The sequence below is a fragment of the Phyllostomus discolor genome, chromosome 7 (genome assembly GCF_004126475.2).
Source record: "Phyllostomus discolor isolate MPI-MPIP mPhyDis1 chromosome 7, mPhyDis1.pri.v3, whole genome shotgun sequence".
In the NCBI taxonomy this organism is placed as follows: Eukaryota; Metazoa; Chordata; class Mammalia; order Chiroptera; family Phyllostomidae; genus Phyllostomus; species Phyllostomus discolor.
Window position 1 is genome coordinate 96205593 of NC_040909.2, and position 17543 is coordinate 96223135.

The 17543-nt window shown below is 40.8% G+C and overlaps 1 protein-coding gene and 1 long non-coding RNA gene across 5 annotated transcripts in view; one reads left to right on the forward strand and one right to left on the reverse strand.

Moving 5' to 3' along the window:
• Positions 1 to 17543, forward strand: part of CHD7 (chromodomain helicase DNA binding protein 7) — a 207139-nt gene that overhangs the window by 22533 nt on the left and 167063 nt on the right. The window lies entirely within an intron of this gene.
• On the reverse strand, positions 7930 to 10856 carry LOC118501712. Its single transcript, XR_004904355.1, has 2 exons — positions 10228 to 10856; positions 7930 to 8215 (listed from the first exon to the last, which is right to left on the reverse strand). It is a non-coding gene; the product is annotated as an uncharacterized LOC118501712 (long non-coding RNA).

The following is a 17543-nucleotide window of genomic DNA, read 5'->3' on the forward strand; positions in this document are numbered from 1 at the left end:
TGGAAGAGACACCAATGCCTGACATGCTCACTTGAGGAGGACAGCGGGGATGACGACAAGGGTGATGGGGTTACAGTTCCCTCAAGTCTCTCACTGCCTCAGCAGGCAGTCCTTTCCAGTAATGAGGGCTGGTTTCACAGGTTAGAACAATATGTTCGTTTGAATTTTGAGCAGAGCGAGGTTTGGGAATAATGTATATTTGGGCTGGGAAGTAGTCTGATGGAAAGTGAGTGCACACATGCTGACAAAAACTCAAGGTAATTCAGAATATCTTATGTGATAGGAACAGATATGTAGCTATAGTTCTAAATCAGCAGACTTCAGATAGAGTAAAAAATTGCAATTCATATTTCTTTATACACAGCAACAGTGGTTTTAGTCACTGTGTATGTGACACAGCACATGTAAAATGTCCACGGGGGAACAGTCCTGAGGACTTAGTAAAGTCCGTGGTGAGTGCAGTCAGGACAGAGAGACCAATGGCTTGGAGAGCCAGTTTTTCAGACATTCGTTAATCTGTGAAAACTCTTACCTCTTCAGTACCTTTACTTGAGGTCTACTCTTTTGTCTCCCCAAATAAGTGTAAATCATCCCTTAAAGTGAAGTAGATATTTTTCTTCCTCCTATTTTTTGACATAGTTGTACTGAACATTTGAAAATGGATGGGATTTACTAAATTACAACACCGAGGGTATTTCTTACCAAGAGTATAATGTGGCTGTTTCACATATACAGTAACTACAACATGGACTATTTTATTTTATTTTATTTTTGTTTATTTATTTTAGAGAGGAAGGGAGGGAGAAGGAGACAAACACTGATGTGAGAAAGAAACATCTATTGGTCGCCTCTTGTATGTGCCCCACTGGGGATGGAATCTACAACCCAGGCAAGTGCCCTGACCAGGAATCAAAGCGGGGACCTTTTGCTTTGTGGGATGATGCTCATCTGAGCCACACTGGTCAGGGAACAGCATGGACTATTTTACTGTGTAACAGTTCTTTCTTTTCTTTTTTTAAATCTTTACCTAAGGATATGTTTATTAATTTCAGAGGGAAAGGGAAAGGGTATGCGGAGGGTGAGAGGGGTGGGGGGAAAGAGGGAGAGAGAGAGAAAGAGAAACAGAAATATTGATGTGAGAGAGAAACATTGATCCATTGCCTCCCATACGTGCCCAAATGAGAGATTGAACCTGCAACCTAGGTATGTGCCCTCACCGGGGATGGAACCTGCAACCTTTTGGTGTATGGGACAGTGTTCCAACCACTGAACCACCTGGCAAGGGCCAGTAATTACAATTTTTAAAGAGTGTGTTTTATTTGGAAAGGTGGGTTTGTGTGACAAAAAAACCTCTGCTCATTTGAAAGGTATTTGGTTTAGCAACAGCTCCTTGTGAACTTATGTTTTTCACCTTCCTGGGGATTTAAAAAAATTGTATAGAATTTATTGGGGTGACATTGGTTAATAAAATTATATAGGTTTCAGGTGTACAGTTCTATAATACATCGTCTGTGTGTTGTATTGTATGTTCACCACCCCATGTCAAGTTTCCTTCCATCAGCACTTAACCCCCTTTTACCTCATCTATGTCCCCCCACCTCCATTTCCCTCTGGTGATCACCATACTATTGTGTGTGTCTATGAGGGTTTTTTTTTTTTTTGCTCGATCCCTTCACCTTTTCACCCAGCCTCCTAACCCCCTCCCCTCTGACAACCCAGACTCTGCCAGTCTGTTCTCTGTATTTATGAGTCTGTTTCTATTTTGTTTGTTTATTTTGTTCATTAGATTCCACATATGAGTGAGATCATATGGTATTTTTCCTTCTCCAACTGGCTTATTTCACTTAGCATGATACTCACCAGGTACATCTGTGCAGTTGCAAAGGGTAAAATTTCCTTTTTTATGGCTGAGTAGTATTTCACTGTGCTAGCGTACCACAGCTTTCTTAATCCACTCATTTACTGATGGGCACTTGGACTGTGATCTTGGTTGTTGTAAATAACGTTGCAGTGAACATAGGGGTGCTTAGGTTCTTTCAAATTAGTGTTCCAGGTTTCTTCTGCTATGTTCCCAGAAGTGGAATCATTGGGTTATAAGGCAGTTCCATTTTTAATGTTTTGAGGTAACTCCATATTGCTTTCTACAGTGCCTGCACCAATGTGCATTCCCACCAACAGTGCACAAGAGTTCCTTTTCTGCCCTTCCTAGTCAACATTTGTTGATTTATTGATGATAGCCTTTTGACAGGTGTGAGGTAATATCTCACTGTGGTTTTAATTGGCATTTATCTGGTGATTAGTGGTGTTGAGCATCTTTTCATATGTCTGTTGGTTGTCTGTATGTCCTTTTTGGTAAAGTGTCTATTCAGGTCCTTTGCCCTTTTTAAAATTGGATCGCTTGCTTTTTTGGTGTTGAGTTATATCAATTCTTTAAAAATTTTGAATATTAATCCCTCATCAGATGTATCATTGGTGATTATGTTCTCCCATTCTCTGGGTTGTCTTTTCATTTTGTTGATAGTTTTTCTTGCTGTGCAAAAACTTTTTAGTTTGATATAGTCTCACTTGTTTATTTTTTCTTTTGTTTCACTTGCCTGAGGAGATACATCTGAAAAAATATTGCTACAAGAAATGTCTGAGATTTTTTGTGTTCTAGGATTTTTATGGTTTGAGTCCATCATTTAAGTCTTTAATTCATTTCAAATTTATTATTTTGTGTGATGTAAGAAGGTGGTCTTGTTTAATTTTTTTTGCACTTATCTGTCCAATTTTTCCCAGCAGCGTTCATTGAATAGACTATCTTTACCCCATTGTATGTTTTTGCCTTCTTTGTCAAATATTAATTGATCATAAAGGTGTGGGTTTATTTCTGGGCTCTCTATTCTGTTCCGTTGATCTGTTTGTCTGTTTGTAAAAGTTTCTTCCTCCCTCTTTTTGGATGGAGGCACCCATCACTACTGCAGCTTATTGGTTTTCTTTATAGAGGAAGTTTACTTTGCTCTAGGGTTGTTTTTCTGCTGCTTATGCAAAATTAGCCCCTAGTGTAGGGCTCTGTACAGAATGGATGGGGTGTAAAAGCCTGTGGTTTCCCCCTGAGATAGAGGATTTTGGAAGCAGGACAAAATGAAAAATCCCAACTCCTCCATTCACTAGTTTTGTGGTCTGGAGAGTTAATTTTCTTTGATTTCATTTTTCTCATCTACAAAATATGGGCAGAAAATATTTCAGGGGTAATTATGAGAATTATATATGTGTGTGGGCAGGGAGTATATAAAGCACTTAGCACAGTGCTCTCTCCATAGTAGACAGTTACTATGTTAGTTACTACACCCCCCACCCCCGCTTTGATGCTTATTTTTGAAATGTGGTGGGTATATAATCTGGAAAATATAGGATTTTATTTTAAAGATTACACTTTTTAAAAAAGTAGAGGTATCCCTCCTGATAAGATTTCTACGTAGGTAAATATACTTGCAGCCACATCATACCTTGTCTCTTATGGCTCTTATTTTGGTTTCTTCTTCAACTTAACTTTGCATTCCAACTTCATAGAACAACTGAAATCTATTTAGTCCCCTAACTAAGGCTTTTAATATTAATACCTCCCAGTGACAAGCTTGTGAGAATGTGGAGATTGGTTTTAGCTGTAAACTTAAAAACAGAATCTCTTAAACCAATACTTTCCCAATCAAAGCTTTTTAGTTTCTGGTGAGTGGAATGTGAAAATGACAAGGAATTAGCTTCTGCACTTAGATGCGTGTAAGTGGGGTCTCCTCGTGAGTCTGTCAGTTACCTGTTCACATGGCTGGACAGTGTGGGGGCCACTACTTAAGGGACGTGTGAACAAGTCTTCTACTTTGAATGTGCATATCTCTTAATTCTTCTCTAAAGTACTTTGGCCATTTGGTGATGTACTAAAATGAAAAGACTAGGGGAGGCCATGTTAGAATTTCATCACTCTCTCTTTTTCTCTTACTGGTCAAGGTAGGGTTATAACTAGGAAACAAGAAAACAAAACAAGAACAGAAGGCTGTTTATGCTTTTATTTTCCCCATTATGGTACTTAAATCTTAGGAGCTGTTTTAGGATAAGTTCTTAAAATCCTGTTCGGTGAAAACTGTCAATTGAAATTACAGTTTCGAGACCACCTCCCACCTAGGGGTGGGAAAAAGACATTCCCCCTAGGAAAAAGACATTCATGACGCTTCAGGAACTGGAGCCACTGCTTCAACTCTTGTTCTGTTTAGCTGCATAATAAAGTTAACATTACATTCCTGCCTTTGAGTGTAAACCGAATACTGTATTATTCCACCCCACCTGGAAGGAGTGTCCTACCAACAGTCCCACCTTCCTGGTGCCATCTTGGGCAGCTTCTTCAGATTTTAACCCCCCAAACTTCTCTGCTACCTACATTTGGCTAGTTATTGCACCCGGTATTTTGTTGTTCTGCCTCATCTTTGAAACAGCTCATGACTCCCACCTCTCCCTGTATCTGACTTCATTCCGCCAAATTAATCTTGATTCAAATATGTCTCAGTTCCTGGGCCCACAATGTAAAATTTTCACTCACTCTTTCAAGACCCTCCACTCCCGTCCCGCCTTTGTCCCAGTTCTCTCTCTCCTGTCCAGTATGGCTCACTCAGCTCCTCCCTCCACTCATGCCATGCCATGCCAGGCTCTGACTTGTGCCCAGTCAGGGCCTTTTCTCTCGACCCCTCCCCCTTTAACATATTAAACCTGTACAGCAGAATTTCTGCCTTATTTGCGTTTTCTCAGTATCATGTACTTGATCATATATTTTATCTCACCTCCCCCTAAGGTATTGGCTGTGGAATTAGTTGTTTCATGTTTCTCTATTGACCCAAAAGAGTAATTACGAGTATTTGTGGGCTGGGCACCATGCTGAGTGTTGGGGATACAGAGGTAAGCAGAACTATAACAGGTGCCTAAGGCTAGTGAGATAGATGGTTATTAATAAAATAATCACAAAAACATATAAAAGTTCAACTAACAATTATTTTTAAAAAAGGAGTATGAGGTTGGCATGGGTAATGGGCATTTGACTTTGATGCAGAAAGACTGACTGACTAGAGGAAGGTAAGTGTGACCTAGGGTCCTTCTGCCTGGAAGCTCAGTGACTGCGCTAGGGAGAGCTTGGTCTGTACCCCAAGAAAAATGGGGAGCAATTACTCTGGTTATGCTATGTGCATAGGCTGGAGGGGGTTGGAGATGATGGGGGAAGACTACTGCCTAGTTCAGTGAGAGGTAATAGTGAATAATAGTGAGTGATTCAATGTAGTGTGGTGGTCATGGATAAAAACACAAGTGGTTGGCTAAGAAAGAGTAAGTAAAATCAATGTGATTTGATGATAGATTCAGTGTGGGGAGACAAAGGAGGAAAAATGCATCTTGGATGACTCCTGGGTTTCTGGTTTGTCTAAATGGCTAGCTGAGTGAACGATGTTTGTGAGGCTACCCCTAGGCCATAGGGTGCTCTTTCTCGAGGGCACGTGAGATGGTTAGTGGGATATTGGCTGGATATTTATACCCACCTGCTTCCCCTAGTCCCTTAGGTAGTGCAAGGACAGTGAGGACTTTTCAGCCACACACTTGACTGTAGCATCCCTGGCTAGTCACCATGAAGACTTATCAGCTTTCCTCCCAACCTGGTGAGATATGTCCGTTTTCAATTTTTTAAATAAATGGCAGAGATTTAAGTGTGTGAAAGCAAGTGGGAAGGATCCAGCTGAGAGGTGGATTATATAAGACTGAAGGGAAAGCAAAGAATAACTGATAAAATACAGTTCTCGACAGAGGGAGAAGGGATGGAGTACAAAGGTAGAGGGATGAGCCTTAACTTGCAAGAGCATAGCTGCTCTGTGGTGGCAGGAAGGTAGGTGGAATGGACGGGTGCATGTTAGTGAGCACACTGAGTCATGGAGGGCTTCTGTTTCCCTGTGCACTAGGAGATGAGATTACTTATTCATACCTTGCTTCTCCAGCCAGAGTATAAATTCACTGAGGACAAAGAGGTATGTATGCATAAATATACTTGTTTGTTTCTTTCATAGCACTAGGTTGATAGTTACTTAAATTGTTGGGAAAATTGGACTTACTGAAAATTTAGACTTGTTAGTTGGGGTTAAATATTATGTCTAATAAGGTAACTTACTATTTTATCAAGTTGACAAATATTAACTGCTATAAACATGTGACATATGGCATTATTTCTACTTCCTGAATATTACCAATCTAATTTAGAATAAGGTGTCAACAAACCCCGTGGAGCGAAAATGCAGGACTCTTGCTAACAGTTTGATGCCTGAATTTTAGAGAAATGCACAGCGTCCATTCTTTGAGATTGGACGTAGCTAGTGCAAAGATAATGGTGACACGTGTGGAAGAGAAAACAGAGGGAGAAAAGCTACATGGAATCATGGTTCTTCAATCCCTGTGCATTCATTGATCAACATTATTTCATGAAGTGAATCACATTTATGTCATGTTTTATTGCTTATGAGTCTTTTTAACATGCATTGTACTGTAATCCATATGGCAATTTATAGAACAGGAAATTTAGGGTTTACCTAAAGCCACATGCGTGGATGACACCTACTTGATTCCAGGTCTCATGACTGTAAGACCAAGTCAACTGCCCTTCCACCACGAATACCCTGAAACAATAAATTACATTTTTTAAGTGGACCCTCACCACGAATTTTCAAATATAAGTATTTAATAGAAACACAGACCTTTGTACACTGTGGTGATTATGCTCATTTGATCTGATTGCTGTTGGGTGGTGTAGCAAGTTTTCTGATTAATAATTGATTTTCTAATTATGCCTATGCAGAATTATTTGTAATGGTTAAAGCTTGATTTGATTTAGGTAGTTGAGCCCTTATGGATTACTTAAGATGATAACATTCAGGAAGTAGGTAGGGATAATTTAGTGACACATTTTTATAGTATATACTATTTTTATTTTTAAAATCCTCACCCAAGGATATGTATTATTGATTTTACAGAGAGAGACAGAGAGAGTGAGAAACATTGATTGGTTGTTGTACACATCCTGACTGGGGGGTGAACCTGCAGCCTTTTAGGGTACGAGACGAAGCTCCACCCAGTAGAGCCACCTGGCCAGAGGAATATTTAATATTGTTAAACATTAGGTAAAATAGTTTTATGAAATCAAGGAATATTTTTGTGCATGATGAGAATTTCACATGTAATTCAATAGATACAATTTAAACAACATATGCTAAAACAATGTAGGTGATGAAAGAACAAGGGTGTACTAGACCACTTGTTATTTAATTGCACGTTGCAGAACTTCGTGTTAATGGTGGATCTTGCTCTTATCATTGAATAGTCAAAATGAGAAGTAATTAGAATTGTAATACACAAAAAGATGAATTAGAGCTCTGGTCGGTGGCTCACTTGGCTAGAGGATCATCCCAATATGCCAATGTTGCGGGTTCAATCTCTGGTCAGGGCACATATAACAACCAATGAATAAATACATCAGTAGGTGGGACAATAAATCTATGTTGCTCTCTCTCCCTCTGCCCCTCTCTTCTTTCCTTCCTCTCCTTTCCCTTCTCTCTAAAAACCAATTAAAACATTAAAAATAATTTAAAAGTTCTCTATTAAAAAATTAGAGAGCAACACACTTATCTTCAAATTGTGAGGAGACAAATTGCATAGTAATTTAGCTATGATTATCTTTGAACACAAATTATCTTCACACTGTCTTCCCAACATGGCATCCCATTGCCAACCCACATTTTGGTGTCTGCTGGCCTTCTCTGCTGGGCTATCGTAAAGACTTTGTACATTAATTCTCTACCTGTGTGTGTTCTAGAAGTCTCTCTAATTCCTACATCTCCTCATTCTACACTTCTGTACACCAGTTTTCGCGTTACTCCCTTGAAAACCAAATTGACTCACCTCTACCTGGCACATGGAGCTTCCGTTGCTAATGCCACTGTAACTTTCTAACCATAGTAGCTACTCTTCTTTAAATATATCCCATAATCAGGCTTAACTAGATTACTTGTGGTCCCTAACCATAGCAGTTTCTCTCTCCTGTACCTCTGCTCTTGCTTGTACTGATTTCAGTGCTTTTGTCCACTCATCTTGTCCTGTAAATATCCTAGTTTTCTTCAGATTCTGTTTCAAATGCTACCTCTCCCATAAAGAATTTCTAGGACTTCTGGCCAAGATGGAGGTGTAGGTAGACACACTGTTTCTCCTCGCACAACCAAAATAAGGTAACAATTTAGAAACAAGATAACAACTAGATATGACAGAAAATTGAACTGTATGGAAGTCCGACAACCAAGGAGTTAAAATACACACATTCATCCAGACTGGTAGGAGGGGCAGAGTTGGGCAGCAGGGCAGAGAGGGGTTGCAGCACAAAAAGCAGTGGCATGGGACACATAACGCATCCCAGGCGCATAAGGCATCCTGAGTACAAGACCGCAACAGGCGGACCCTGGGTGAATAGGCAGCTGGTAGACCCAGCGAGGCAGTGACTGTGAAGCGGGGCACAGTGTGCAAGGTGCCTGGCTGTCTAGGCCACATTCTTGCTCAGATAAAGGAGGTGAAATTGGGCAGTGAGACAGACTACGCAACCCAGGGTCCCAGTGCCAGGAAATAGAACCTTGGGACACTGATTGAAAACACCTGTGGGGGTTGAGGTGCAGGGAGAGACTCCCAGCCTCACAGGAGAGTGCGCTGGAGAGACCCACAGGGTCCTAGAACATACACAAGCCCACCCACATGGGTATTAGCACCAGAAAGGCCCAGTTTGTTTGGGGGAGGTGGCAGAAGGGACTGAAATCCTTGGAGAGGAGCAAGCACCATTGTTTCCTCTCAGACCCGGCCCCCGCATACAGCGTCACAACCTAGCGACTGGGTTGCCCCGCCCTGGTGACCATCTAAGGCTCTGCCCCTCATAAGTAACAGGCCTGACCAAATTTTTAAAAAAAATGGTTCAAACGGAAGTAAAAATCAAAGGCCCAGAGCCAATACTTGTAAGCGACTGATAGCCAAACTATCAGATGTGCAGTTCAAAGCACTAATGATCAGGATGCTCACAGAATTGATTGAATTTGGTTGCAAATTAGATGAAAAAATGAAGGCTACAATAAGAGAAATGAAGGAAAATGCACAGGGAACCAATAGTGATGGAAAGGAAACTGGAACTCAAATCAATAGAGTGGACCGGAAGGAAGAAAGAAAAAACAAACAGAAAAGAATGGAGAAATAAGAATTAAAAAAAAATGAGGAGAAGCTCAGGAACCTCCAGGACATTTTTAAATGATCCAACATCCAAGTTATAGGGAGACCAGAAGGGGAAGAGGAAGAGCAACAAGTGGAAAACTTACTTGAACAAATAATAAAGGAGAACTTCTCCAATCTGGCAAAGGAAATAGACTTCCTTTGAGTCCCAAAGAAGTTGGACCCAAGGAGGAACACACCAAGGCACATCATAATTACATTAGCCAAGGTAAAAATGAAGGAGAGAATCCTAGAAGCAGGAAGAGATAAGGGGACAGTAACCTGCAAAGGAGTTCCCATCAGACTGTCAGCTGATTTCTCAAAAGAGACCTTACAGGCAAGAAGGGGCTGGAAAGAAGTATTCCAAGTCATGAAAGGCAAAGACCTACATCCAAGATTGCTCTATCCAGCAAAGCTTTCATTTAGAATAGAAGGGCAGATAAAGTGCTTCTCAGATAAGGTCAAGTTAAAGGAGTTCATCGTCACCAAGCCCTTATTTTATGAAATGTTAAAGGGACTTATCGAAGAAAATGAAGATGAAAAACATGTATAGTAAAATGACAGCAAACTCAAAATTATTAATAACCACACCTAAAACAAAAACAAAAACAAACTAAGCAATCAACTAGAACAGGAGCAGAACCACAGAAAGGGAGATTACGTGGAGGGTTAGCAACAGGGGAGTGGGAGGAGGAGAGAGGGGAAAAAGGTACAGAGAATAAGTAGCATAGATGGTAGGTAGAAAATAGGCGGGGGAGGGTAAGAATAGTATGGGAAATGTGGAACTTACACTAAAGAGCTTACAACACATGGACATGAACTAAAGGAGGGGAATGTGGGTGGGAGAGGGTGTGCAGGGTGGAGGGGAATGAAGGGGGGGAATGGGACAATTGTAATAGCATAATCAATAAAATATATTAAAAAAAGAATTTGTACTTCTTTTCAGCAGGATGCAACTTCCTTACCCTGATATTGCCTTCTGTTTCCAGTTAGTTGGGATACATGTCCCCTTATAGGTTATTCAGTTATAAACACACAGGTGACCGGCAGAGGTAAAGGTGGCAGTGTCTTGTCTTCCTCACACTTGATTGTCCCTGTGGAGTCTTCACTGGCCCTTTCTTTTCCTGGAGAACTCATCTTTCTGTCCTTGTTGCTGTGTATGCAACAGACCTTTCTCCCCCTCAAACCCTAGTTTGTAGCTTTATTGCAGCTTTCACCCAAAATACATCTTATTTCATCCATGACCCAGGAGATTCCTGGTATCTTCCTATCAGGGTAAAGAAAAAGAAACAGTACAACAAAGGTAAGACTGAAGTATTAAAGCTTGAAGCCTGGCTATTGTGTATGTAGAGTGGTATGCTTGCGTTTTTTTGTCTGTTTCATAAGACTGGTCCAAAGACACATTTTCCTAGAGGTTACTTTTTCCTGTTCCAGTTCAGGTGACCAGTGACTCAGGTGAGCAGTGACTCGGGGTTAAGACCACTTCTTAGTAACACTGAGGTGGCCCAGCTGGCTGATACGGAATGTGCGGGGGTGGGGCAGGGTGGAGACTTGGACTAGCTGGTCCCCTTGACCGCCTTCCAGGTGGCCGCCCTGCGCGGGCTGGCACATCCGTGGCCGTATTCCTGCTGTCCTCTGAGGCAGGGTGTGCTCAGTAAGTGGCTCCTGACCTCCGTCTCCAGGAGGAAGATTGTGTTCTGCTTCGCGTGGAATGACACCAGGCGAAGACATAGTGTGCTGCTGCAATCCACTTCTGGCCGGAGGGCGGCGGCAGTGCGGCAGGAACACGGCCCGCGTGGCCCGCGTTCCTCCCGGGGGCCCCGCTTGGTCCAGCCCCCTGGAAGGCTGCAGTGCGCTGTTTCTGCAGACTTTATTTACGTTCCTGTTTTTTTTTTTTTATTAAGATTTTATTTATTCATTTTTAGAGACAGGGGAAGAGAAGGAGAAAGGGAGAGAAACATCAATATGTGGTTGCCTCGCGCTGTCCCCATACTGGAGACTTGGCCCACAACCCAGGCATGTGTCCCGGTGGAACCGGCGACCCTTTGGTTCGTATCCCGCGCTCAATCCCCTGAGCTATACCAGCCAGGGCCTCTTGTTTTCTTCTTTTACGTGGGAAGCTCCTTGAAAGCAGTCTGGGGCTATTTTAATGTTTTTTCATTAGCAGATTTTCTGATTGTGCTTATGAAGGGTTAAGGTTTGATTTCCAAAGTAGGTACTTGTGTATTTCCCTGATAAGTAACCAAAGTGCTTTTGTACACCTTGTAATATTTTGATTAACTTGATAAAATGATGGATTCTCTTAAAGAACACCCTGTGTATGTGTGACTAGAACATAGCATAAAGTTAGAGGAAGGTCGGGATGATAGTGACAGTGGAAAAACCACTGAAGCCTATTCGTTTCATTCTCATGTTTCCATAGCAGCCTGCAAACAGCCTATGGGAGCAGGTTCCTGTTTTGGTTTAATTGAAAATTAGATAAAAGCTCTTATGTAAAAGTTGTTACCTTGTAACTATATTATTATAGTGCTAAATCATGTGTCTTTGTTACTTTATCCTCCGATCTTCTGACTAGACTGGGTTCATCAGGAATTTCTTACTTTTTATTCCTAAGATATAGCATAGTATTTTTCACATCCTATACTCGTTTACATTTTTAAAGAGAATTGAACTGTATTTAAGGGTGAAAGGAAACTTTAGTTGTGGTTTTTAATCTCTAATTAGCAATGATAATAGAAAATGATGTTTAAGGAGTGATTCTCATATAGAGGACTTTAAAAGTTACAGAAATTTGTATATATTCAAGTATTTTAAATTTATAGTAATGGAATATTTAAGACTGGAAAATCACATATGTAAATTGGTAGGAATAGTTTTGGGGATTCTTTTAAATCTCAGATTTTAACTGCCTTAGTAATGATGTTCATGATAGTTCTTGAAATGATTACAAAAATTCACTTTGAGTTTTTGGGGAAGAATTTTTCAAATACCAACTTCTTTACATCTTATTTAGATGAAAGGTACTCTTGTTCATAAAATGGAGAGGAGGGTAGACAGGATCCTTAAAAGATATTTTAGATATTAAAATACATGTTCTTAAATCATTATAATTCTCATGCAGACATTTTAATTTTTAAAATTCATTTTGTCTTACTGATGATGTTAGTTTCTGCATCAGTATTCTTTTTAGTAATACAGAACAGCACTCTGACTCCAAGTGCTAACCTGGCAGGTGACAGATGCCATGACTGCCCTTGTATAGTCAAGTAATGAGTGAGTTGCACTTAAAAATGCACCATGTGGCATTTTCTCTCCCTGCCTCAAAGGAAATGACATATTTCTTCTTGAGTACCAATGGTACTAAAGTCAGTAAATTCAAATCTTAACATACAATTTGGTTTCTTCAGGTTTAAAATCAAGTTCTAATCAAGATTCAAAATCCCAGGGCCTTTTTTTTGTTGAGAACATAGTCCACTCATCTTGGCATTGTTTTAGGAATCATATAATGCAATACCTTGAATCCTTAATTTTGAGGTGTTTTTAAATGTGATTGTGTCATGAATGATTAGCCTGAAACTTTTAGAATTTAAAAATGGTTCAGTTTTCTAAGAGTAGAATGAAATGTATGTAGTAGCTCCCCCTTATCTGCTGTTTTGCATTTAATAGTTTTAATTACCTGTGGTCAACTGCAGTCCTAAATATTAAGTGGAAAATTCCGGAAATTTCCTAAGTTTTAAATTGTAAGCTTTTCCGAGTAGCCATTTAGTAGTGAAACTATGAAAAGGCCATTACTGTTAAGCATTACAGTAAAGCGTAAAGATTGAATACTGTTTACCTTGCGTTAAGGACTTTACCAATACAGTTATGTACAGTCCCACATCAGTTTTACAGCTTAAAAGTGTTCTTTTTAAACTTATTGTTTTGAGATTCAATTGGTTCTTGTATGTGGTCTGAATGAACACACAACCTTGGCATATTAGGATGATGCTCTCAACAACTGAGCTACCTGGCTGGAGCCCACATTACTATTTTAAAGGAAAAAAATAGTAATTTCTGCAGGGAATGAATCTCTGAGGTTTGCTGAGTTCCATTTCTTCGTGGGTGAGATGAGGGTATAATGGAGTCCAAAGCAGTTTCAAAGCAAAGTGTGGCAGCCTCATCAGATACAGCTTTGTGGCCTAGTGACTTATAATGAGGGTGGCATGTAATTAGAAATTGTCCCTGTCTTTTCTGAGTGCTGATGAAAACCATGGCTCAGAGGTTAATTCAAATAATAATTAATATTGGTCTCTGTCAGTATAGGGTGGTAATGAAATCTTTCGTTGTTTGATGACTTTGAATGTTGAGCGAGGAGTGGAAATGGTGTTATTCCTCACAGTAATTGTGGGGAAGCACCAACAACTGAACACAATGTGGCAAAGTATGCTATTCAGAGGTGTTGAGCACAACATTTCTTTGTAGCCTGTAATTGCCTACAGCAGAAACTTTAACATGACATAGAGATATTACTGTTATTTTGTATCCTAAAGTGATAATTATTTAGAGTGAAATATTAGTAATTGACCTGCCATTGTGGATGCAGGAAGCTTTTCCTGGTCCTTCAGAGTTTTTACGGTACATAGTATCTGAGTGAAGAATTAAATGACCCACTGAGTCTTAACAGATTACATGTGCATGTTCATCCAAAGACAAAAACATCAAATGGCTGATTGACTAGAGAACCTTGCATGTCCTCTTCAACCTTGAAAGTCAGTGAACCACATTTATTGAACATTTTCCATAGAATTGGGGGTTACAGATGAAGCAGGAGGTAAATAGTGGATGTAAGGTCATTTGGAAGCACATATGTATCTGTTAGCACAAATTGAATGTAGCTTCACAGAGCTGTCAGTGACAAGTAGAATTGTTTGACTAAAATAATTTTGGTGGAAGGAGGATGCTTAGGCAGTATGGTTTTTAAAAATAATTACAGGTGCTTCATTGAGTAACTTGCTCTAAAATCACAGTTTTCTTCCTTGAAACATCTGTTGAAGAATCACTATAACTTAATCTCTGAGGGTCATGTTTGGGGTATCATTCTAAGAAGCAGTTTTATAGGAGAAAGTACAGAACAAAAGAAGAGGATTATTTGAAGTTTGAGGACTCTGACATGCTTCAAGATGCCCAAATAGCAGAATCTTTCTAGCATGCCAGCATAGACAGAACAGTGGAATAAATCATCAAGAACATTTCACCTGCCTCATTAACTCACAGCCATCACACACTCACCAACTTCCACCTTGTTCTGTGTTATTTAGAAGTAAATCCCAGCATATTTTATTTTAAAATATTTGAGTACATATCACAAAAGTTGGTTACAGTACATACCCAACTGAAATTGCTGTAGAAGCTTGTGTGAACATTAAATTTTTTTTTTCTTTTATTGATTCCAGAGAGAGGGAAAGGGGAGAGGAAAGGTAGGGAGAGAAACATCAGTGGGTTGCCTCCTGTACACACTCCGTCTAGGGCCAGGGGCCACAACCCAGGCATGCACCCGGACTGGGAATTGAACCCTTGACCTTTCAGTTTGTGGGATGATGCCCAACCAGCTGAGCCACACTGGCCAGGACATTTGTGTGAACAATTTTAGGATTTTTTTTTTTTTCAATTTAAAGGCAGTGCTATATTTAAGGAGCAATTTGTAAGCACGTTCTGTTCTCTGGAACATAGTGGGTGATAGGAAGTTGTTGGACAGTTAGGATCAGTTGATTTCATTTGATTTTAAGAGCAGTCACAATACTGAAATTAGAATGACAGAATCAAAAATTTGGTTTATTTCCAAAGGCAACATTCCCTACAGGGTGTTGTTTTGCAGACTGTTTGGAGGCCAGAGGCTTTGGGGGAGGTGGTCAGAGTTGATGAGAAGTTCATTTAGAGCTGTTGCTGTATGGGGCAAAACAGCAGTGATTCTGGAAAATGAAATCAAAGAAAAAGCATCACATTTTAATCAAAGTGACCTTTCTGGACAAAAACCTGATCTCACTTAAAAAAAAACAACAACAACATTTTATTTATTTATTTTTAGAGAGGTGAAAGGAGGGAGACAAGAGAGGGAGGGGGAAAAGTCAATGTGAGAAACTTCGGTGGGTTGGCTCTCACAGACCGAACCTGAAACACAGGCATGTATTCTGACGGGGAATCAAACTAGCAACTTTTCACTTTGTGGAATGATGCCCAAGCAACTGAGCCACACTGGTCAGGGCTGATCTTCTCACTTCTTTCCTGAACACTTTATGTCTACTTCTCACTGCCATCATGTAGGCCAGGAATTTTGATGTGATTTCTAAGACTCTCCCAATCCTCACCCCCTTCAGGAACCCTGTCTTTCCCTTCTGGCCTTTTTCCTGGCCTCTCTGGTTAGCTGCAGGGCTCTCCTTTCTCACCCTTGAATGTTTTGTGCTCTCTCTGCCTCAGGTGCTGTAAGGCCACTCCCTTTGCTTAGAACCCTGCCCACCTCCCTTCCCTTCCCTGGCTGGCTCCTGCCCTTCCTTTGCCTCTGGTCATTGCTTAGGTAGACGTGCCCTGACTGTAGTCCTGGTTAGGCACCTAGGCTGTCGGCCTCTGGCCTATTCTGCTTTTATAGCCCTCATCCCACTTGTAATTATGTGTTCCATTACTGTCGCCAGCTGGGGATACAGGACTCCAAGAGCCTAGAAGAGACTTAGCTCCATTAAAGATGTGCTGAATGAATGGGTGGGTGGATGGATGGATGGATAGATGGACAGAAGGACTTACCAGGCTGGTAAGTGTGGTGCAAGTAGCACAGTGAGGAGGGAAAGGAAGGAAAATTTTGGCAGCGACAGAAGAGTCACAGAAATATCTTCCTGAACTATTTGATTTGTTGCATATATGGGGTGCATGTCTCCTGTGATCAGTGAGACCTATGACTGGAGAAACTCATTAGAATTTTACAGTGATGTTGAGAAACAGCAGCAACATTGACAACAATTTTGCCTCCTAAAAGGCATCAGGGTAAATAATGGACAACTTGGGGTAAGCTGTGGAGTGCATTTTTGATTACTAGGGATGGATGAACCATGCTGTGTGAACCTTTAAAGACTCACTCTAGCTGAGGAAACTTTTCAGCATACAGATGCCTCCCCATTTATCAGGCTTCTATTTGGTAAAGAGAGCTTCTTGATCTAAGGCTGCAGATAAATTTATATTAGTGAGTTTGTGGGTGCAAGCAAGCCTTTGAAACCCCCTGGAACAAGGTGTCTCCATTTTCTGTGTATGATAACACTCTGCCTTAAAAAAAAATAAGGTAAATTAAAAAAAAAAAGCCACATGATGTAATGGAAAAAACCCCTAAATTTGGGAAGGAAATCTAGGCATTTGTTTTGTTTTGAATCCTACTATATAAGGACAAAACACTTACTCACTGGGACCTCATTTCTGCATTTATAAAAGGAGTTAGCACCAAACCTTCTTATCCTACCTCATAGGACTGTGGTGCAGAGTGAGGTCATGTAGGATGGAGTTCTCTGACGTCAGCATTGCTCGGAGAACCTTTGTCACACTGTGGTCTCCGAGGGAGACCTGGGAATCCTCTGACTCCTCTCCGTCTTGCACTGCTTCACATTTATCCTCAGGTCCTATTGGTCCTGCCTTCAGAGTGTGTGCAGACTTGAGCAACTTCTCTCTCTGCTTCTGTCACCCTGCCTGAGTGGCCACGATCTCCTGCTGGCATTACTGCAGCTGCTCTCTCACTGTTCTCTCTAGTCTTCCAGACAGTGAAGGGGTGAAGTGCAGTCGGATCACACCCCTGCTCTGAAAGCTTCCATGGCCCCCTCAGTTAGAAACACAGTGCTCACCGAAGCAGCAGGCCTGTACCCCCTCTCATGGGTTGTTGGGATCCCCACTTGGTCTTTCTCCAGGAGCTCCTCTCTGCCTCAGAATCCTTCCAGAGTCGCAAGTTTCTGTATTTAACAGGCCTTTTCTCTGGGAGGCATTCCTGCACCTTCCACTTTAAAATTGCACCACTTCCCCCAAAGTTCCTGTCCCCTTCTGCACTGTAGTGTTTCACTTGTTTGCCCTTTAGTTACTTGCTTGCAGTAGTTTATTTTTTATATATATATTCTAGTCTCTTTTCACTAGAATGCAGCTCAGCTCCATGAAGGAAAGAGTTGTTTCTGTGATGTTACTAATGCAGCAGCCCCAGTGCCCAGAACAGTGTGTGACATATGAGAGATGCTCAGTAAAACTTTGTTGTG